Raw genomic sequence first — 24,935 nt, 5'->3', positions numbered from 1 at the left:
CTCTGGATCTAATGATTAAGTATTTTTAGTTGACTTCTACTTGTGGTAAAATCCTGAAGCCGATTGCCGAACTAAGAATTGTTTGCATTACCCGGTTTCAAACAATTATAATCTGATAAAATATTTTTTCTCAATTTTCTCAAAAACTAGAAGACATAGAAACATATAGTTTTCACTGTTCGATAAGGAATCAATTGAGGCAGTTTTCTGTGCGAGTAATTTTTTTTATTAAAATTCACAGTCTGGACAAAAATAGTATAAAATGAGTTTTTAAAAATTTTTTTTCGCCTATTTTTAACTTTGAAAACGATTATTTCAAAAACTATTGGTTATAATATATTGATTTAAAAATTAGAATTAAATGTACAATTTTGCCTTTCGGAAATAGTATTATTTATTACTGTAAGTGTTGCCGTTGTTTTTTAATATTTTTTTTTATTTTGATAATTTTTTTTAGAAAACTGCCCCTCCCACCTAAACGGGGGGAGATAGACCCCCCTCCCAAAGAAAAAAATGTTTGTATTGAGCTCTTCTACAAAATACCATTATCAAATCCTGGGGCCCAAGTTATCCTACTACGTGCCGAAACAACATTTTTGTTCTATACCTAAAAGTTCGAATTTCTGTATCTGGGTTGAAATCGAAACATTTTTTTTTTCTAAGCCAATTTTAAACTGATTTTCATAAATAGTACCTCGTTTGATTTGGAAATAAATATTATTTAAGAATATATTTTTAAAACAGCATGCTTTTGTGAAAATATATACTTTAATTTGATGTCGAAGTTGAATAAATGACGAAAAAATGGAATTTTTGAACTTAGACAGCTTATAAATTCTAGGTGGTTTAACCGAGTTACATGTTCTATACATTGTTGAAAAGGTATATTTATCTCCTATTAGAAACTGTAAAAAAATCGAAATTGGATTAAAATTTGACGAAGCTATATTTTTTTTCAATGGGTGAAGGTCAAAAAAACCGTTTTTTGCCCCTAACTCCAGATTTTGGGGGTGTTAGGGGCTTTTTAAACACCGTTTCGTAATCAGTGCGACTAGCTCTACAAAACGTGATAGGTCTCCGCCCGCGTATATTTTGAGTGTTACACAGTGTTATTTAACTCATATGCAAGTACGTTCATATCTTCTCTCATATCTTCTAAGCCAATCATCGTTATTTGACAAATGAGGTATCGTTGGAAACTTCTTGTTCGTCCGCAGGTTAAATGCTATGAAGCATTGCATTATAGGTAGATGTCTGTAGAGGAAATAAATTGAAAAACTTAAATCACGCTCTAAAACTCGTTATGATTGTTATTTTTTCTTATTTTATACTTTTTTGGATTAAAGGTTATATAAGCTTGGTCTTAGGCTTTGAACTTATTTTATATTTCAACTTGCATTTCATTATAATTTTATCACAACATAATGTCAATCAAGTGACACAGAGTGTTTAAAAATATAGTTTGGTAAATCCTCATGTATAGTATGTATGAATGTATGCTGTGTGTTATTTATTCAAGACAAATAATAATTATGTCGAAGAGGAAAAAGGGACAATGTTTCAAAATAAAACGAAATTAATTCCCCAAGCAGGAAATGAGAAATTTTGAAGCTCTTAAAATGTTTAACAAAATGAATAAAAACGGACACAATTTAAAATTTGTTATCCATTTAATACAAGATGAGAAAAATATTAAGCTATGCAGGTGGTTATGTATATTTTTATTTTTAAAATAAAAAAAACATTAAAGGTACATACATATATGTAATAATTAAATATGGGAATGTGCTTGTTAATGTTATGAATGTTTTCTCATAATAAATTTTAATTTACGAGCATAAATAATCTACCTACACGTTTCTCAATTTTTTTTTTTTTTTCTTTTGATGGGAATAAAAGTTCAACTAATATTGACTAAAATTATTAATAAAAAAAAATATCAAAAATTATAAACCGCATTTTGAAATTTGATCATAAAAATTATTGACAGGAATTTCTTTGCATTTTATTGTTACACTTTTAGGCTTTTTTAAATGATTTCAATATCTGTTGGTGAGCGAGTGAAGTTGTCTAAGTACAAAATATTTAGCCAACATTGTTAAACATTTTGTTTCTTAAGTCCAACTTTTTAAAGTACATAAAACATAACTTACAAAAATCATAGAAGGTAACAAAAGTTTCCGAAACCCTTACTTGCATGCTTCGAATTTGTTGATCTGTACCTTTTTTGGTTGTCACTTTTAAATGTTAAATTTCAAACTGAATATTTGCTGCCTTCACTCAGAGACTAAAAGTACCAAATATTATTTAAAATAGGGTAAAAAGGAGTTAAATGGGTAATAAAGGGGAGCTCAAAAATCATTAATTATTTTTTATTTGAGGGACAAAAATTAATGGAAAAAATTAATGGAAATTTTGTTTTTCAAAAAAGGGTTTATAGACTTTTTGTGTGCTCTTTTGCAAATAAGATCATGCTTTTGAAATAAGAAAAATTCCATATAACCGTTATCTTGAATTTTCACTTTCTAGTTAACGATTAAACCGATTTCTTGGGGATTTTGGCTTTGGGTTTTTTTCTTTTTGGGATTATGGGTTTTGGTCATTCACCACCATTAAAGTAAACTATTTTGAGCTGAAAAATAAGTTTGATTTCTCACACAAAATCTGTTTACCCAATTTTCAAAAAATGGTCAGGGTTTGAAATAAATTATAAACTGTGTAGTTCCTTTGCCAAGGTTTGGTCCATCTTTTTTTTAAGCATTTACTAGCCAACACATTTTTTTATTTTAATTAATTTTTAAATTAATTTTACATTTTTATTTACCTTCTTTAACATTTTATTGAAGTAAAGGATAAAATAATTAATTTTATTATAACACAAAACAAATTGCCTTTTTAAACTCAAGAATTAAAAAATATAAAATTATTTTCATAAAATTGAAACAAAAGAATATTTCTTTTGGAAACAGATTGCAACTCATTTTATTATTTGTCCATTTCATTCATTTAAACCTCATTACATCAGAAAAAATAAACTTATTTACATAAAAGTAACGAAGCCATTAGAAGAAGGTAACAATAAAACAGTTCAAGTAGAGATGCTACAGTAAAAAATATAAAAAAATACTTATCTGCAAGAATAAACGAAACGTAGATTTAAAAATTAAATTGCCATTATCCTTAATAAAGCTTTAGTTTGCAGTCTTTTGCTTCTAGCTCTGTTTTTTTTTTTTGCATTTAGCAGGAGTACATCGTTAGCGAAAACAGACATTGCTCTTTTGTATGATTAATCTTTATTTTTTATTTCATCAAATCAGGGATGGTAAAAAAAAAATGATTTGTCTTCAGGATGGTAAAAATATCATGTTTTCTGTTGAGATTCAATAAAGTTAAAAGCTTTAATTGAAAAAAGGAAATTAATGAAAAAATATCAGTTTAATTCGTTTTCATATAAGATATTTTTATTTAATTTTTTCTATTATGTACCTACACAAAAACTATATTGAAACTTATGCCATCCCTGTTTTTTTATCTCTTAACTACTCCAGCAAAAACACTTTCACAACGCAAAATAAATTGAGTAATATAAAAAAAAAGTAGTAGAATAAAAAAAAAATCACTAAATCATAACGCAAAATGAAAAGAAAAATCCCCACCGAACGAAATTACTTTCTTATCCTTGCAATATACTTCTTGCACATTGCTCCTTGGTCGTTATTATAACCTGGCTGCAGAAAGTCAGACAATATTGTGTGTTTTTTTTATTTTTTTTTTTTTCCTAAGAACTTTTATAGACGATTTTGTATAAAAAGTATAGTGGGTGTGATAATTTTTACACAACCAAGAGCGTATAATAAGAAAAATGCAAGAAATAGAAAAAAAAATAACAAACAACAACACAAATTGTTGCGGAAATCCTTGAAAATAAATTATTTGTTCGAGGAATGTTCGTAATCTTCCTACAGCACTCGTCCTTATGAGGTGCAACGAGACTGTCTGGCTAACAAAAAAAAAAAAATAAAGGAAGATTTCAAGGGAAAACTGTTCGTTATGAATGGGATATATCTCGTTCACCTTCACTCAAGTGTTAGTCTAAGGATTTTTATAATTCAAAGTTGTAGGTACAAAAGTTAAAAAACTAGAAATTATAGATTTCTGAGATACTTTGTTTTGTGTTGATTATATTTTTTTTTTTGTAAGACTTTCGGATACAAATTAGTCAAGGGTAAGATATAATTTACTAGTATTTTTAATTATAAAATGTTCAAGTTTATTATACAAAAAGAATTAGATTGCACTGTACAAAATACTACTTGAAAAAAAATTTTCTGTTTTCACCGAAATTTAATTCAAAACTTTCAATAGAAATAATAGAAATTTTCTGAATTCAATATTTTTTTTGTATTTTACATTTAAATTTCTTGTTATACAAAAAATTCTTTTATTTTGTTAAATCAACAACAATGACTTCTGCTGCAGACAACATTTTTCCGTATATAATGGAAACATTAAGCAAAAAGCCTTTTTTTGGTAATTTTCTTACAAATTTCCACCAAAATCAAATGTTAAATTCTTGCATTTATATTTTCTTTATTTCAGAGGATAGCGAATCAAATATTTTGAAAGATCTTAAAGACAGATTAACAAAAGAAGGATTCAAATATAATAATAATTTGAAAAATGATTTTGAACAAGCTCTCGAACTTGGTCAAGAAATTGGTTTATTTCGGATTATTAATAGAAAACTACGTTTGCCTTTTTCGCTAGATAAGACAAATGAGGAATCAACTACGAGTCGGAGTAAATCAGTTCCAACGAAAAATTCGAAAAAAAATAAATTGGTAAAATATTTTGATATTATTCATAATTTTTGGAACACAAAAATACACAATTTTTTTTTATTTCAATTTACTTAGGAGACAACTGATAAAGAAGGGAGGTCTCGTCGACGACGTAGCAGCAGTCGTCGTGGAAGACAAAGTCGAAGCCGAAGTGGGGCACGTTCTCGCAGTCAAAGAAGAACTACCAGACGACGATCGCGAAGATGAGCAAAATACAAAATTTGTTTCGTACTTTTTTGTATATGCCTTTCTTGAAATATATTTTGACATACAAATTTAAATGATTTTCAAGTAATTTTCTTCACAAATTTGATTAAACTACAGAATAAAAATGGATTATATCACCGTAATGTAAAAAAAATTCACTATGGTGTATACGTACTTTTTTTAGTTGAGAGATAATATAGTCATGTTGTTAGTACAATTTCGCTATTATTTCATATCTCAATTTAATATTTTTTTATTTAGATCACATAAGTAAAGCAAAAATAAGCCATTTGGAAGACAAAAGACCTAATTGATATTTTCAAAAATTCGACAAATGTCAATTTAAAGCTTAGGAGAAAAAGTGTAACGTGTTTTATTTTTTTGTTACCACGATTTAACGTTTTTGGAAATTTATTTCTACTATTTTAAGAAGATTTTTATCGTTTTGCCTATACAAACGCTGTAAAGAACATCCCAAGGAAAAATATACCAGCATTTACTGTTGTTTTTGCATGGCCATTTATTGACGAAAAATTATTAAACTTAAAACACTGAAGTGTTTTCGTATGGAGAATATTTATTAGGGTGTGTCAAAATGCTAAAGTATGGAATTTTCAAATGTAATAGCTTTTAAAAGTTGCATTACCTATCAAAAATAAATCTTGCGTTTACAATTTTCATTTTAATTAATATCTTTGGCTCGCTCAAAATATGTATAGGAAAAAATCGAAGAAATTTGGATTTTTAGAGATTTTTAAAATATATGTTTTTTTTTTAATTGTGCCGTTTAAATACAAAAACAAATATATTAAATATAAAAACTTTTAAGCTTATATTTGTTAAAATTGAACACTAAGTAAAGAAGCTACGAAATAATATCGTCGACACAACGCCAAAACCGCGAATGTGCATTTTTAGACATTTTGACTTTAATGTGTCATTTTACTTGTCCCTCTATTCACTGCGTCAATCCCAATCCTCCAGCTGTTGCCTAGAAGCCTAAAATATCATTTTTTGTTAAACGAGTTTCCATAAGATTGCATGTGTTTCCAAAACTTTGAAGCCATTTTTCTCAAAACTACAATTTTGCAGATTCGTGGTTTTGGCTTTGTGCCCACGATATGCGAAGGAAAAAAAATCATTTTTTCATATAAAATCGTTTTTTTCCTAACAACTTCAACCGATTTGAGTGAGCCAAAGACGAACGATATTATAATTTTTGTTTACATATTATCAAACCTTAGACCCTAATAAAACTTTTTGCCACTATTACATTGCAAAATTAGAGTACTTTTTTTGCCATACAAAAGTGACACACACTAATATTTATTCTCTTCAAAATATCGACCAGTTAAATAGAATTTTCCTTAGATCTTACTATTTTGATAATAATTGCTTTTCAGTGAATTAGAAAATTTTGAAAAAATAAAAAATGCTTTAACTTTAGACTCCGAATATCTTTCCAATGGTTAGATAAATGAAAAAATTATAGTAGAAAAACTATAAATTGAGTTATAAAATTAACATTATTTACTTTTACAAATTTGAAACCCAAATTTGGATGGAATTGTTTAAAAATCACGGTAACATTGTGGTTTCTCTTGGTAACGTAGTGGTATTTAAAGTTTTAAAGTTGATTTTGGGATTAAACTACTAAGAATATTCAATTAAAATTAATTAATTGATTAATTGAAAATAGAAGACTTACGTTGATCCTATAGTTTCAAATAAGAATTCTTATAGGAAATTTAATTCTCTACAAAAAAGGTCTCTTAGTAATTTTCCCTAAATTGAGTTCTGAAGAAGTTATTCACGATTTAAATCGAGAAAAAAATTAAAAAATCAATTTTTAGATCGTGAATAACTTCTTCAGAACTCAATTTAGGGAAAATTACTATGAGACCTTTTTTGTAGAGAATTAAATTTCCTATAAGAATCTGTCGTGGTTTTATTTTTCTATTTACTTATTTGCTCATCACAAAATTCCAAAGTGAAACAGTCAAATTGAAAAAACACTTCGATTTAAAAAGCTTAATTACTCGAATACGGCTCGTCTGACGAAAATTTTTATTCAGATCTTTTTTGTAGGAAATTTAATTTTATATAAGAAAAAATGAACAGAAATTTTTTTACTTTGATTGTCTAGCAGTTCTGCTGTAACACATCATATCATGTATAAAAATAAAAAACACCGACGATAGACCTCTTAAAATTATTTTTAACGGCTCAAATTTTCACCAAATTTTTTTTTCATCATCCTGAACAAGATTTTCGAAGTAACTTTCAAAAAAAAAATATTTTATTTTTTTGGCCCAGTCTAATAACCATTCTATGTCAACTAAAATATATGAAAATATATTGATAAAAATGTCCATATATTTTTTTTCAAAATTCACTGTCCAAAAGCACTAAATAGTATTTTGGTATATGTATTGTTTATTAGAATATGCAAATAAGATAAAGAGATATGGACATATTGTACAAAATGTCTTCTTCATAAGAAATTGGTAATTTTAAAATGTTTGTCTTCAATTTTGTTTACGCAATTTAACGTAAACACATCTTTCAGTTCTCTAAATATGTGATATAATTTCACATTTTGTACAATATTTTAAAATTCTCTTAAGAATTTCATCATATCTGGAAATATCCCATATACAAATACAAAATAAGTTACGATACCTTTTTTTCAACTTAAATAATGAAAATGTCATGAAATCCAAATTACCTGAAATGAAAGAAAAAGAAATACATTTTAAAATAATGACGTCAATTTTATAAGATCTTAACTTTAACTCGAAAACAAATTATATATTGATTGTATAATTATACCTACATGTTGTGTAGATAGATACTTTTATATAGACACAAAAATAAAAACAACAATTCCTTAAAAGTAAAATCAAAACGAAAGCATGCCTAATTTTCCCCCCATTTGGTCTGACCCACAAAAAACCACATCCAACGCCACAATACCTTAAAAATCTTTCGTTCGTTTGCCATTAAATCAAATTTAATTTAACACCAGATTCTCTGGGGTCTACCACCAATTTATTAAATTTTGTATTGAGAAGAGAAAACTTATGGGATTAGAAAATATTTATACACAACAAAAGATACATATGTACATACATTATTTGTATCTAAAATACTGAAATTGTAAGTTTTTGATTCTAAGAATTTATCACACAAATGCTCCTACATAAAACTTAAATTGTAACAGAAAACAATTGAACTTTCATTTTCGGTAAGTAATTGAAAGTATACATTTGATGTACAAGTAGGCAGGGAAACAAGTACCTACACATTGAAAGGCACACATTTAGCTTGTTTTGTGTGACACAAGTTTTACTGAATATTATAATTGCTTGAAACAAAAATGGTTACCAAAGAGTCTTATAACTCTAAAAGAGTACAATAATTAAAAAGAAAAGTGTTTTTTTAACCATAAACTATTTTACTTTCATTGAATAACCTGTTTTATTTTATTATTAAAAGAAAACAAAACAAAAAAAAAACGTACATGCTTTGCCCTTATTTGTCAATTATAATTGCTTGCTTAGACATTTTTTACGTTTTTAAATCAATGAGACATTATAAAAACCACACAAAAGTAGGTATAAGTTAAATAACATTCCAGGGTGTTTAAATGAAGCCATTTATGCCACCTTTTAGAGGTGAAGGTCAGTTGAAGCTAAAAATATACTAAAATGCATTATTAGAGCACAACACACTTACACTACTTATACAAATACTTGCTACCATGAGCCAAGGTACTTTAAATTATGAAATTGAAAATGAAAAGTAATAGACGGAGAGCCGACAGCAAATTTTGTGGAGTGGATGTATATAACCAAAAATGGGTTGCATGTACGTGAGGTATTAACGTTCTGATAGAGGATTTTTTTTTTGATTTTTGGCATCTAAAAATATTAACAGTATCAGTTTTGAAGTGAAGGATATCCAATGAAAAAACAAAATGCTAATAACACTAGTTTTTTGGACTTTTCGTATAGATTTGAGCCCAGAAAACTCGAAAATTTTATCTAAACAAAATATTTATGGACAGGTTTTCGAGATATGATTTTTTTTTAATTTTTTTGTTTTCCCAGCAAACTTAGTATTCGGGCTATATCGTCAATTAATAAACGACTAATCTGAATAGAAAAGCCTGCGCCTGAAAGCCTGGTCATTTTTCTGGGTCACTTTAGATGTTTAAGTGCAATGTATTAAAACATTTTTTAAAAATCGATTTTTTAAAGAAAATTTTTGCAAAAAAAAATTTATTACTAAAACTATACGATTTTTTTCTTGCCTGAGTGCAACCTACACGCCTAGGTTTTTTGTTACATCTATTGCAAATTACCCTGTACTATGTAGAACCTTTTTCCTATATAAAAAATTGCAAACTTTTTGAAGTTTTTTTCCTACAGATCGAAAACGGTCTGTCAAATCGAAAAACCGTTAATGTAATAAATGAAGGTAATAAAAAGATCTACAACTTTTACTTTAAATTAATTTTTAAAAAAGCTCAAATAAAAGAGATATGACGAAAATAAGAAAATCACCCTTTGACTTGCTTCAAAAAAACCATCCTAAATCTTAAACCGAAGGTTTAATTGAAAAAACGTATTTAACATATTCTGTAGGAAATTATATTATCTTTAAGATTGCTATACAATTTTTTCTGCTAGGTCCAATAATACGCGAGTTATGTGAAAAAGTAAAATAAATACATTTTCAGAAAAATTGCATTTTCGGGAGCGTCTGCCGGGGGTTTGGCCGCACTTAAAATGTCTGCCATGGGTATTTTTGTCATCAGAGAGTCCACCGCTACAGGATGCGACTAATTTCAAGTGGTTACCCTAAATAAATCAGTTTTCAGAAAAACTGCATTTTCGGGACCGTCTGCCGGGGGTTTGGCCGCACTCAAAATGTCTGCCATGATTGTTTTTGTTATCAGGGAGTCCACCGCTACAGGATGCGACTAATTTCAAGTGGTTACCCTAAATAAATCAGTTTTTAGAAAAACTGCATTTTCGGGACCGTCTGCCGGGGGTTTGGCCGCACTTAAAATGTCTGCCATTGGTATATTTGTTATCAGTGAGTATGTGGCGTTGGTTATCAATAAATGTTAAGTGGTTACCCTCACTAAATCGATTTTCAGAAAAATGGTACTTTTGATGCGCTTTTTCTCGACAACGCCCCAAATAAATGCAGGCAGACTAAGGTATTCGTCAGCACCATGACCCACGCTACCTCTGACATTCATATGAATCGGTTACCTCTCACGCAAGAAATCTGCTCCCGGCTCTCGGTCTAAAAGAACAAATTAAAATCTTTCGAATCCTCATAGTTTTAAATTTTTCATGTGTAGTACACATTCTGGCAAAGATAAAAACATAATTTTCTTACATATAAACAAGTAATTGATTTTCAATTATATCGAATTATTTTAAAACAGATTTTCAGTTGCACCAGCATACAAAAACGTTTCAAAATTTGGGTTCTTTAGTTCAAAGTTCTTCTCAAACAAACTTAAGTTTTTCTTAACTTTTGTTTCTTAACCAATGCCAGTGATAAGTAGAGTTGTATAATTTTTGAAACTAATGTTTTTAGGTATGGATTTGAAAACATCTATATGCATTGCATTAACATATACAAAGTTTATTAAAGATAAAAAGATTATAGAAGTTTCAAAAGATAGATATTCTTTTGCAAAAAAAGTTTTATATACAACATCCATTATCCCAGAATCTCTTGTTGATAAATGATTCCAAAAAGACAGACATAAGCCCAGCATAAACCTTAGAGTAGGTATACCCCCGAATAAAAATATATGCTTCAAGGTGTCTAAAAAAAAATAAAAACAGAAAAAAAAAACCTAATAGTATACTTTCTATACATCAGAGACGAGAGAGAGAGAGACCCTGTGAAAAAAGGTTAACCAAAGGGAGGTGACAAACGACAACTGGCAAGCTCCATTTACTCAGACACATCACCAGACATAAGGACATAAAGAAAGGCCACATGTGCCTGCCAGGCAGGGGTGTGGGAATAGGAAGTACGGATTAATGGAACTACATATTTCAAGAAGCCGTTTTTTTTTTGCTTCTTCTTCCTTTTTTTAGAAACGAGGATGAAAATTGTCATTGGCTTGTTTAAAAAAAAAAAAGAAGAAGAAAAAATTCAAAGCATTAACGTTACATCTTTTTTTTTTTGCACTCAGTTACTTTTTCTTTTCGCGGATTACCAACGTTTGCTAATGAAAAATTTTCTAAAAAGGAAATGGAAAGATGAACTTTCTCAGGTGGAACATGGAGGAGCAGCCAAATCGTTTGGAGGCGGCAACAAAGTCTAATGGGTAACTTGATTTTATTTTCTTGGTTTGTGAGAGATTCACAAAGGCTATGTAAGGGATTTAGGATTTGAAGCATCATCTTCCATTGGACTTGATTTCAAATGCAATTAGACTTAAAAATGCTCCTGAAAGAGTTGCAATTTAAGAAAACAATGATTTTTAACTTGGGTTTAGATTTAATTTGTAATAAGGGTTTTTAATGGAAGAAGGAGATAAGGATGAAACTATAAGTTTTTAAGGAAAATCAAAAGTAGGTACCTACTGTAAAAGCTTGTTTCAGTTCCACAATCAGGCACGTGGGCTTCCGAAAAAGGATTTTGAAAGTGTTTTATCAATTTTATCAAAACTAATTTCTATTTTGTTTAAATTAAATATTTAATTTCCTCATTAAAATAATCAAACACAAAAGTGACTCCCAAGAGGCAATTATAACTTTAAATTGAGCTTTATATCTTTGCTTGGATAAATGTAATCTACATAATTCCATTTAATCTAACGTCAAATCACTAGGGTTCATCAAATTAATAATTCACGAGGGTCCTATACGCTTGGCTTAAACCCACCTCTGAGCATTTGAAACATTGACATCTAAACCTACACATGTTTTTGTAGTTTTTGTTTCATGATTAATTCAAATTGGGACATTTTATATCTCTTTATTTCTAGGTTTGAGTTGTTTTTTTTTTTTTGTTTTCTCCTGTTCAAAGCTTAAGGAAAAAGCTTTCTTAATAATTCATAACATATGTATGCGCCCTTTCTCAAATCCATACATTAGTTATTCAAACTCTATTAAGGTATTCTGAATGTTTCCGTCTTTTATCTTTTTTTTTTTTTTCTTTACTTTCGATTTTGTATTGATGTACTTTGAAATGCTGACATAAAATGGGATCAAATGAATTATAAAAAAAAAAAAAAAAATAGGACATAGGTAACGAAGCTATGTTGCTCTTTTCGATCTTTTTTTTTTGTATTGTGTCCCACTGTTTATGCCTTCATTAATCATTTAAAGATTGTATCCATTTTATATGCGAATTGTAATGTTGTATATTGAACCGGAAAAAATATAAAAAGTATACCTACCTATCTTTACAAATTGATTTCTTTGAGATCTACATGTTTTTTTACTTGAGTATAGGAATATTAAATCCTTGGAGGCTTTTAGTTTTATAGGCTGATTTAGTAGATTTTAATTTTCATTCGAAATTTTATTTTTGGAAATTGAAAAGAAATATAAAAAAGATTCTTCAGCAATTGCTGGTAATTATGAGTAAAATGAAATACCTACATTTTTAGTTGACATTGAAAAGCTATGAATTCGTTAAGAAATTTACAGTTTATATATTGATCAATCATGATTTGAAAATGACAGTTTTTTGGTAAACAAACGTAAACTTCTGGAATCAGGTTTTGAAGTCTGGAATTGGTTTTTTGTGTTTATTGCATCTATCAGTTTTCCTTGAGTCGATAACTATTTATGCATATCTTCTAGAGGTCTGGCCAAAAAACAGGCCCACCTGATAAATCAAAGGGTGAATATTAAAGCTTTTCTTTTTAAAACTCATAAAAGGTTTAATAACCTATATAAACTTAAAAAACTTGTAAAATTATAAAATTACAACAAACAAAATAAATAAATAATTTTGGCCTACAAACTAAATTTGCAATTTAGTTCTTTTTGGAGGCGTTTTGAAAAAAGTGTAAGTATGTATTGCAATATAATTTATTTTATTAACATGCATTTAAAAAAAAAAATCAAAATCGTTTGGAACCCTTTTTTTAATTAATTAATTTTTAATAAATAATATAAAATATGATTTATTAAAATAAAGTTAGTTTGTCATATTGTAATAATTATTATTAATCAAAACCTTTTCCTTATATTTCAAAAAATTCGATCACCCGTTTTCGAGATTTGATTTAAAACAAAAAATTAAATTTTATGAAAAATAAAAAAAAAAATGTATCTTGTAGGTATTTATGTAGTAGAGTAACTAAAGCAAATTATTAGGGAACCCGGCCGAACAGCTCTGATTTTAAAATACGTAGGTAATTAAAAATACTTTAAAGTCTATAGATTAAAAATTGCCGGTGTTGCCATATTGTTTTTTTTATATTAAGATTAAATTAAAAAAAAAAAAAACCATTTTTTGCTTAAATTTCATAAAACAAATGATAGCTAAAGACTCTGTAGGTAATTTAAGGAAAAAAAATATAAGGGAGTAAGGGACAATCTTCCATCGTTAAAGCGATAAATGCAATTTTCTCACAATCTGACTTCAAACACAAAAAAAAAATATTTTGAAAACAACGGCAACACCTAAAATATTTTAAAATACATTTTTAAAAAGCCAGAAGCTCTTACTTATCTCTTAAATTTAAATCCACTATATTTAATTAAGAGTTTTTGAAAAAATGGTCCTCAAACTCAGAATTAAAAAAAAAATGTTTATTAAAAAAAATTTAAAATGACTTTTTTCCAAACTTTTTCTAAAAAAATATGAATTTATTTGAAAAAAATTTTTGGCCATAAATATTATGAGTCGAATTCCGAAGTAGAAAATGTAATATATATCACACTTTTGAAAAAAAAAAAGTTAAAAATTACTTCAATTTCAATGGGTTTTTTTTTTGATAAAAACTGAATTTTTGCATTGAAATAATTAATTTTCTCATAGACTTTGGTAAATAAGAACTTTAAATTTTTACTATTTAACTTTCAACAGTAATGGTTATTAAATGAATAAAAAATAATTGTATATTTAGATGTTGAACTTTAAAAAAAATATAAGTAAAATTTTTTTCAAAACTTCTTTTTAAAAAAAGTTCTTCGAAAATGAAATACTTTTTAATTTTTTTCATAAGCCGTAATACATTTTGACATTTCCTTTTATAATTTCAAATCATAATAAATGCGGCCAAAAAAATTTGAAAAAAAAAAATGTATTTTATATTACGACCAAGTTTAAAAAACGACAAGTTAAAATATTTTCAATAATTTTTTTTTTTCAAAAATCTGAGTTCAGTTACCATTCTTTCAAAAGCCCTTAATTCAATTAACTTAATTTTAATTTTACAAATATGACTAAGCTTATAGCTTTTTAAAAAAGTATATTTTAATATTGTAGGTGTTGCCGTTGTGTTCAAATATTTTTTTTTTGTGTTTGAAGTCAATTAATAAGAAAATTGCATCCATCGCTTGAACGATGGAGAATGTCCCTCACTCCCATATATTTTTTGTCCTTGAATTTCCTAGACAATATTTTGGCATCAATTAATTTATGAAATTTAAGAAAAATTTTTGAAAACAAAATTTTTTTGTTCACAAAAATCTTCAATTTAATTTAAAAAATCAAAACAGCAACACCGGCAATTTTTAATTTACAGACTTTAAAGTATTTTTAAATACCGACGTTTGAAAAAAAAATCATCAAAATCGGGTTCAATAATATTGCCAATTTTTGAGCTTTAGTTACTCGACTATATGTATGTATATTAAAACTATATAAATGATTTTGTATACAAAATTGCGTTGAAATTGAATGTGTCACTTGGGAGACATTCAGAATTAAAAACAACAAAATTATACTTTTCTAAAATTAGTACATGCAATTGATCGTTATTTCATCATTACAAAAACTCACATCTACAATCTCCAAAAGCTGTTACATAACAAGTTTAGTTTGACCCACTGTAGTTTCTTTTACAGATAGACAGACTAATCAAATCATTCGTTATTTGAAAAGAGTCGTGATAAGAAAAATCATTTGTGATTTTAAATCAATTACGATTTTTATAAAAATTGTTTCAATTCTTTTGTAGTCTATTTTGCTGGGGTATGAGCGAACCAAAAAGCTTAAATTAGGATTGTGAAAAAAGAGTAGGTATAAGCTGAAAATGTTACTTTAACACGATTAGTAACCAACTGATACCTAGGCAAGCTAATAGAGCATATAATGAGCTAGACCATTATGCAGTGTTTTTCTTTTTTCTTTGGGCCAAGGACAAGCAAAAAGTCCCCCTTCATCATCATTAAAAGGTATATTAATTACACTTAGTTAAAGCAGCCCTAAAGTTCTCTTAAAGTTCTCACACACATAACACTTTCCTGTCATATATCCTAACAATGTTTATATCTTTTTTGTAGCATTTTATATGTGTACATTTATACATTAAAAACCCTAGACAAGAAAGAAAAAAAAAATTAAACCAAATGCATGCCAGGAATTTCTCACTCATTTCCCTCTTCATTGTCTCATTTTCACCACTGTCGGGTGTCGGGATAGCAAGTATGCCATTATCATTTCCCATCAAGATTACATGTCGGCCCCACCAGAACGAACTCTTTGGCAGATCCTCTTTTTTTTTTTTGTTGGAAAAAACTTGATGGCACCAAAGGTGAACAAGACGCAGCAAGAGAATACCGCATTTGCATACATTGTGCCAATTGACGGTAGCTTAGCTTGCTCACGTTTCGTATTCTTTTAAGTTTTTTTTTTTTTTGTTTCAACTTTTTTTTGTCAAACTTTTCTTTTCTTTTTCTTTCTTGTTTTTATTTTCAATTCAAACACCTGAGTATACATATGTACAGTGTACCTACATGCACACAAAAAAAAAAAAAAAAACTTTCTGTCTCATCATCCTGCTTGACTATAACGCTGTGTTGGAACATTTCCAGCTGCAACCTTGGTTTTGTTATAGGTTGGGTCTATCAAGTCTCTAGTTTTCTTTCTATTTAATGGGGATGGAACTTTTCCAAGTGTTTTGCTCAATTTAATTCTTCGCCGCATCTCAAGCATTCAAAACAACAACAACAACAAAAACAAAAAACACAATGGTTAGGAAAGAAACACATTTTGCTAAGTCAGCGACAACAACGACTCCTATATGTACGACATGTGGAATAAGATGTCGACTTGAGTGACTTAAGTCTCATACATTATACATACCTTACCTATACACAAAAAAATGCATGCAATAATAACAATTTTACAAACAACATGCTGTTACACAGTCAAGATGAAAATAATAAACTCATGTTGATGTTTTCTATTTTTCTAAATAATATTTATACTATTATCGATATTTGGATGAAACACCAAGACATGAATTTAAACTGAAAATTTGAAATGGGCTAAACTAAGCTAATATTCAAAGTTTCTGCTAAAAGCTTAGTGGAGGTATGATCAATTACACTGGTCAACAAGGTTTTTGCCACAAGAACCAAAATATACTTTTCTAGTAGTTTTTGGGGTGCTGAAGTCGAATCTGAAGTCAGAAAAATTTGATTGGCCTTCATTTTTGAAATATAACCGTTAGAAAATGTCAAAAAACGTAATTTTGGCTGTTTTCGAGGTTATGTTTTTATGTGGAGTAATTAATTGTGAATAAATTTGTAACGGTGCTTTTAAGAGCTAGTTTTATTCTTTCAAAAAATGTTTTAATCTTTCCGATATCTCTTTTATAGCCCGAGATATTTAAAATTTAAGTAGCGGTCTTTGAATCAGGAACAACACTGGCCAACCAAATTACACTTTTTTTGCCACAAGAATCAAAATATACTTTTCTGAAGGTTTTTGGGTTGCTGAACTCGAATCCACAATCAGAAAAATTCTATTAGCCTTCGTTCTTAAAATATTACCGTTATAAAATGCAAAAAAGGGTTTTTTTTTATAACGGTTATATTTCAAGAACGGAGGCTAATAGAATTTTTCCGATTGCGGATTTGAGTTCAGCAACTCAAAAACCTTCAGAAAAGTATATTTTGGTTCTTGTGGCAAAAATTCTGTGACCAGTGACTTAAACTTTAGATTAAGTTTAGTTTCTCTTTGACTTATTAAATGAAACTTAAGATATCTCGAGCAATAAAAGAGATATCGGGAAAATTTAAACAGTTTTTGAAAGAAGAATATATGTTCTTATAATAACCGTTACAAATTTGTTTTTAATGAATTACCCCACATAAAAACAGAACCTCGAAAACAGCCAAAATTACGTTTTTTGACATTTTCTAACGGTAATATTTCAAAAACGAAGGCCAATCAAATTTTTCTGACTTCAGATTCGGATTCAGCACCTCAAAAACTACTAGAAAAGTATATTTTGGTTCTTGTGGCAAAAAAAAATTTAAATTTTGTTGACCAGTGTTATAAAATACCAACAGTTGCCAATATTCAGTGACTCTGGTTGCATACTTAAAGACTTTTAAGCTAAAGTCCAACTCATGTCGCATTGTAAATGTGGATTCACTTTCTTTACAGCATTTTTCTATAAATATATTCAAATTTATAAGTGTAACTGCTGGCAAGTACAAAAAATTGGAAGAATTGCTATTTCCGGCGCATTAGATTTTCTTCTTAATTTTCTCACACCTAAATTTTTGTACCTTAGCTTATCAGAAATAAAAGTCGTTCTCAATTTTAGATAAATATTAGCTACTTCCAGTCAGTCTGTTAGTCTCTATAACGGTAGCTTTTTTAGAAACTTTCCAGAGGGGTTTTCGGAATTAATTTTTGTGGACCAAAAATGACAGTACCTATTTCGGAGCAGTTTAATTTTTTCTAAAACGGCTCCAACGATTTTGTAAATAAAAATTTTAATACAATTTTGAAAATTTTTTTAAATTTTTTAAAATAAAATTTTTGTTTTAGGTTTTGAATAGTAATTATTACAAAATGGCATATCAATTTTGTTTTATTTTTTTTTTTTCAAATAATTTATAAAATCAGTTTTTTAAAAGTTTTGAAATTGTTTTTTTTTTTCAAAAAATCATTTTTGAACCTCAAATTGGTTTAAGATGTTTTTTTTTTTTTCTTTTGACAGAAACGAATTTCATCTTTTTTTTTAAATAGGTAGTTACCAAATTTCTATACAAAAAGTCTAAAAAATTTTAGTAACTTGAACTATAAGAGCAAATACGTGCGCCCCAGTCGTGCATTTTATTTATTTTTGCGTAAACGATTTAACCGATTTCAAGAATTTTTTTTGTAGAAGAGATTTAAAATTAAAAAAAACAACAGATCAAATTAAATAACAAGAACATAAGAACTAAAATATGTATACAAAAGAAGAAATGTAAATAACTACTCAATATGTAAATCTGAAAATAAATCATCCGCAAATGGATTTGCAATGAAATCCAAAAATGAAGTTCTGCCAGTTTTGCCAGAAAATTTTAGAGCCTAAAAGATAAATTTGAAAAATTTTGAAGCCAAAAATAGCCGCTTTTAAAAATGGTCCAAAAAACTCATACAATTTTTTTTTATGAGATTTTTTATTTTCGGATAATTTTAGTTCATCAGATTTTAAGTATAATTATTTTTTTATCATTTTTTTTATAAATTTTGGTTTTAGTGCTTATTTACGGGTAAAAATTGGCTGTCTGGTCATATCTCTGGTTGACTTTTTTTTTTAAAGGAGCCTTAATATTGATAAATCAAAAATCACAATATTAAGGAGCGAGTGAAATCTAAAATGTTCAAGGAGTCTGTCTGGCGATAAATAGTCGTCTCTGACAACACTGAGTTTTGCTACTCAGTTGGCTCAGGTTGATCGAAAATTATTAGGTTATCGGGGAATGACTTCCAACGCTTTTGATGAATTCAACTGAAGACTTGCAGTTTTCGAGTTGAACGGGGGATTTTTGGAGGAAAATAAGATTTTTTCTTTTTGGTGTAGTCTCCATGTTTTGTAAATGAATGTTTATGTAAATATAATTGAGATAAAAGAATAATAATAAATATTATTTATAAAAAAGTTAAGTTTTTTTACATTAATTTTTAAATTTAATTTTAACTCTATTTCATAATTTTTAACAACATTTATTTATTTAAACAATAGTCTATTTAATAGACCCGAGCTCCAGAGCAAAAATAGAACAAATTCGTTCAAGAGTTTTTATTGGCGAATATGATTCCTTGACATACAAGAATACTCCAGCCAAAAGTGCTACTAAATCCATTGGTGCATTTCTGAGAAAACGGCAACACTGGTCACTTTTCAGTTTTTTTGATTTAACTCGAAAACCAAGCCTGACTTTGAAATGGTTCAAAGACACTTTTCATAGCAAATTAAATTTTCTGTCAAGTTAAGATGGTTAAAAAATTTTAAAAATTATTTTTGACTAAAATTCTAACCTAAAATCAAAGAAAAAAAAGTTAAAAAATTGACAATTTTATTTTTTTTTACTAAATCAAGGGGCATTTTGTGTATGTAGCCGGGACGTCCAAACTTTGTACTAATGAAATGAAGTAGAGGTAAAATCCTTTGATAATATGCAATTTTTAATTTTTTTTGTCAAGAAACAACTTAAATGTACCTATTCAAAAATTAGCACTTTTTCTAAATTTTTGACTTTTTTAGTTAAAAGCAAGTTTTTAAAACTCGATAAAATCGTATTAATTGGTAACTTTTAGACTTTTAAAGTAAACATACTTCGAGGGATTGATTTAATATAAACTAAATATGACAAACAAAAAAATTTATTTGCATCCTTATGGCCTTTTGTGCAATTTTGTGTATGTGCATTTTTATAAATTCGGGTCGAATGGATGGACAGAGAGCCATTAGCTTTGGTCTATTGCATAGAAGAACATTTAATACCAACTCTTTTACTGTTTTCAATGGCCTGAAAAACAATTCTTGTAAAATCCGCGACCAAAGAAAAGTTTCTCTTGAAAAACGAAAAAAATACTCTAATGAGTTTGAAACAAAATAGCTCAGGCAAATTAGTAAATCAAATTGCACTTTTCGCGGGACAAATTTTTTTCATGGAACGTGTTTAGGTGAATGTCCTTATCGTAAAAGTGAATTTTTTGGGATGATAAGATATCGGGAACAGCCGCCATCTTGGAAAAGAGGTCGGTGCCGTTTTTATTTTATAACTCCATTTTAACTCATTTAAACCAAAAATGTCCGAGGATAAACTTATTATCAATTAAATTATCTAAAAAATTATATACAAATGAATTCCGTGAGTTAGTTAAATTCAATTTTATAGTCGGTCAAAGTCCGGGTTCTTCTCGCAAGGTTAAGACAATATGACATTTTTTCAAATATCTGAAGAACTTTTTATTTGTTTGGGATTTTCTTAAAGAATGAATTATAGCACTTTTAATTATCTATAAAATGAGCCCTTTATCATAACTGTAGCCATCACATTGTAGAAGCAACCAAACGTCGAAGTCATGATATACGATTTTTTAACTGAACATATTTGGGATTTCAATAGTTCAAATAAACAATCAAAAATTAAACACAATAGTCTCGAAAACATAACGGCTTACACACCTCATATCTTGAGTTATACTTATCGTAATGCTGAGATTAAGGTGTTCATGTTTAGGAAAAATGACAGGGCATCAGTTCTTATATTTAGAATTTTAAATAGTGTCACTTTAGCTTATTCACATTAATTGGAAAATTCACTTCATTTAAAACCTCGAAAACCATAAAAGGTTAACATTAAAGATTTCAAACTTTTAATTCAATATTTAGACGAATATAGTTAAAAAACTGTTTACTTATATTTTGGTTGTACCTCAACTTCAAAAATTTGCTCGGTCTAATAGAAGAAAACTTGTTATTTTCTCACTTTTGACTAGTAGAATGTGAACTTCGACGTTAGATGGCTTATACATTATGTTGGTTACAGTTACGATAAAGGGCTCATTTTATAGATAATTAAAAGTGCTATAATTCATTCTTTAAGAAAATCCCAAACAAATAAAAAGTTCTTCAGATATTTGAAAAAATGTCATATTGTCTTAACCTTGCGAGAAGAACCCGGACTTTGACCGACTATAAAATTGAATTTAACTAACTCACGGAATTCATTTGTATATAATTTTTTAGATAATTTAATTGATAATAAGTTTATCCTCGGACATTTTTGGTTTAAATGAGTTAAAATGGAGTTATAAAATAAAAACGGCACCGACCTCTTTTCCAAGATGGCGGCTGTTCCCGATATCTTATCATCCCAAAAAATTCACTTTTACGATAAGGACATTCACCTAAACACGTTCCATGAAAAAAATTTGTCCCGCGAAAAGTGCAATTTGATTTACTAATTTGCCTGAGCTATTTTGTTTCAAACTCATTAGAGTATTTTTTTCGTTTTTCAAGAGAAACTTTTCTTTGGTCGCGGATTTTACAAGAATTGTTTTTCAGGCCATTGAAAACAGTAAAAGAGTTGGTATTAAATGTTCTTCTATGCAATAGACCAAAGCTAATGGCTCTCTGTCCATCCATTCGACCCGAATTTATAAAAATGCACATACACAAAATTGCACAAAAGGCCATAAGGATGCAAATAAATTTTTTTGTTTGTCATATTTAGTTTATATTAAATCAATCCCTCGAAGTATGTTTACTTTAAAAGTCTAAAAGTTACCAATTAATACGATTTTATCGAGTTTTAAAAACTTGCTTTTAACTAAAAAAGTCAAAAATTTAGAAAAAGTGCTAATTTTTGAATAGGTACATTTAAGTTGTTTCTTGACAAAAAAAATTAAAAATTGCATATTATCAAAGGATTTTACCTCTACTTCATTTCATTAGTACAAAGTTTGGACGTCCCGGCTACATACACAAAATGCCCCTTGATTTAGTAAAAAAAAATAAAATTGTCAATTTTTTAACTTTTTTTTCTTTGATTTTAGGTTAGAATTTTAGTCAAAAATAATTTTTAAAATTTTTTAACCATCTTAACTTGACAGAAAATTTAATTTGCTATGAAAAGTGTCTTTGAACCATTTCAAAGTCAGGCTTGGTTTTCGAGTTAAATCAAAAAAACTGAAAAGTGACCAGTGTTGCCGTTTTCTCAGAAATGCACCAATGGATTTAGTAGCACTTTTGGCTGGAGTATTCTTGTATGCCAAGGAATCATAATCGCCAATAAAAACTCTTGAACGAATTTGTTCCATCCAAAAGGGTCTATTCAATAGACTACAAGTTAAGCAAAACGTTTTCGTTTGAAAAACCATCAACGGGCTCAATTTTGTGACTTCAAATATTGAGTTACCAAGAATACTACAATATGATTGTTTGTTAAAAATGAGTTCATCTCTCTTATAATTTAACAATTCCATACCTAAAAGTACAAAAAGCAATTGAAAAGCACCTGACAGATTTTTTAATGTCAATGGCAAATTTTTTTTTAATTTTTTTCTCCAATTCCCCTAAATGTTCCATCATAAAGTTTTTGCAAAATTCCATTCGATTTTAATCCTTCAATATGCCTATTAAATTCTTTTGTTAAATAAGAAAACTTGGGCATATAAATGCTTAAAGGATAGAAAGGTATTGCTTTTTGCATAACATAAAGACGTTTTAATTTAGAATTGTCTCCATTGAATACATTCAATTCAATTTCTTGGATTATGCTGCTTAGTGCATATTTCCCTTCAAATTTGAGAAATTCTTCTAAAAAGTAAAAAGTTGGTAGATTGATATAGTTTAAGTTCCCCAAAAGATTTGTGGCATTTTGCATTCTTTCATATTGACAGTATAACAAATGTATAACAAATGTTATTTGCTTCTTCAAAAGTTTTTGGCAATAGCTTTCTGGGTCGATTGTGAAGATAGTTAAAAACTGAACCTTCATAAGAACTTCGAATAATTCAAATTGCAAGAAGACATGCAATAATACCGATTCGCTTTGACAATTTAAAATCTATTTTTAAGTTGTGTTAAGCTATTTGTGACACATTTCATTTCCCAATAAAAAAAATGAAAATTATTAACCAAGAAAATGTATCAAATGGCAACAGTAAAGATTCAAGGTCCCCACATTCCTTTGGCCGTTTTAAAATGACTACAAAATAAGTATGTGAATTTTCTATGGAACTAGCGAAATGTGTCGATCTTATATTCGTGAATAAGCTTGACCCAGCCATCATATCACCAAAACCATCATCCATCTAGCGAAAGAATATTTGAAAAGGAGTTTTTTTTTTCAAAAAGATGTTTTTTTAGCAAACTCTTTGGCTCGAGGGACACTCGATGATAAGTTATGTTAACTTCGAGTTGGGGTCAAAATCCAGAAAACTCAAAATCTAAAATCTCGAAAACCAAGAACCCCGAAGATCCCAAATTACTAATTGGATCCCGAAAAATTATATAAAATAAAAACTTGCGCAAATTTTAATTCTATATAATTTTTTCGGATTTCGATTTCGAAAAATAATCGTAAGTGTGGGGTTCCTAGAAAACAATATACATAAACATTTCGGGATTGTGTCCCTCTCAAATTAACTTCTCCCCAAAAACTATGTACCTATTTGATAGGCATCATTGAATACTGTTTTAACTTTTTTGACTACAATATTTTTTTTTTTCATATAAGATGACTAGTTTGAAGAACACAATTATCTAACATTTCAAGAAATATTTTTTTTTTGTTTTTTAAACATGACCAATAAATAATTTTCTTACTTACTCTAGATGACATGATTTGAATCAAAACTAACATTGCAATTTTTATTTTTCAGAGTACGCGACTTACAAAACTTATTTTTCATTATTAAAAAAAAATCAAATAATGATTATTTTAGTTAATTTTGTTTTTTATAATGGTCATGTTTCAAAAATCGGAAAAAAAATGTTTTTACTAAAAGTTAATTTCTTCAGAACTTATTTATTTCGTTTTAATTAATAAAATGTGTATCTACACAAATCAGAGAAAACCCCAGTTTGTTGGATTTTCCTTTGAATCTTTGTTATGCAAACTAAATGATTAATTCTATAATAAGTAAGAAAAACAAGTTTATACAAAACAAGTATAAAATTACCATAAATTTGTGTTGAGAATTATTTTGAAATATTATATGGAAATTTACAAGTTAACTACATAAACGTTTAGTTAAATGATACAGTTTTTTTGAGTGTTAAATTTATCAATTAATCAAAGAATTCTTATAAAAGACACAATTTAAATCAAATTTTTAACGTGTATCTAAGATAATGACGAAAACTGTATTTCATCCCTCTTAATATATTTTTAAACGCACTTTGTTGTTGTTATTGTTATAGTGTGTGTTGATTTTATTTTTTACGATGATGGGAGGATATATGAAAACTTGGCATACAGGTGCATTGTTGATGACACCTTCATCCCGAAACAACGATATGACTCCGATGACGATGATGATGTTGATGACGATAAAGTTGCTGGATACCGCATAATCTGTAAGATGAATAAGTGCAGGCAAAAGTGCATTCACTTATTTTTTTTTTTTTTTTGCTTGCTTGTTTGTTGTTGTTTGGTTTCAGTCAAAGTGGTACGTAACCTAGCCTGGTATATATTTTTTTTCTGAATATTTATTTTTTTGTGTGTTTACAGTCCCCGCTCTACAAGTGTCGTCCCAGAAACCTAGAAACTTGTACTTTTTTCAAGTCGGTTTCTGGGGGGTTTTGTTGTTGCTGTTGTTGTTGTTTAATTTTAGTGAATTGTGGTGATGAAAAAAAGGTACGTTATTCAAAACGCGCCGCGCCGAAACAATGTAAACAAATAGGGTGTCCCAAAAATG

General features: G+C 28.3%; 1 protein-coding gene and 1 long non-coding RNA gene across 3 annotated transcripts in view; one reads left to right on the top strand and one right to left on the bottom strand.

Moving 5' to 3' along the window:
• LOC129915851 (uncharacterized) overlaps positions 1-24,935 on the bottom strand; it is a 337,223-nt gene that overhangs the window by 240,662 nt on the left and 71,626 nt on the right. The gene's annotated exons all lie outside the window — the stretch shown is intronic.
• LOC129915854 (uncharacterized) lies at positions 4,219-5,122 on the top strand. Its single transcript, XR_008772381.1, has 2 exons — positions 4,219-4,841; positions 4,917-5,122. It is a non-coding gene; the product is annotated as an uncharacterized LOC129915854 (long non-coding RNA).

Source organism: Episyrphus balteatus, chromosome 3 (genome assembly GCF_945859705.1).
Source record: "Episyrphus balteatus chromosome 3, idEpiBalt1.1, whole genome shotgun sequence".
In the NCBI taxonomy this organism is placed as follows: Eukaryota; Metazoa; Arthropoda; class Insecta; order Diptera; family Syrphidae; genus Episyrphus; species Episyrphus balteatus.
Note: the sequence above shows the minus strand (reverse complement) of the source record. Positions and strands in the feature narration are given on the sequence as shown.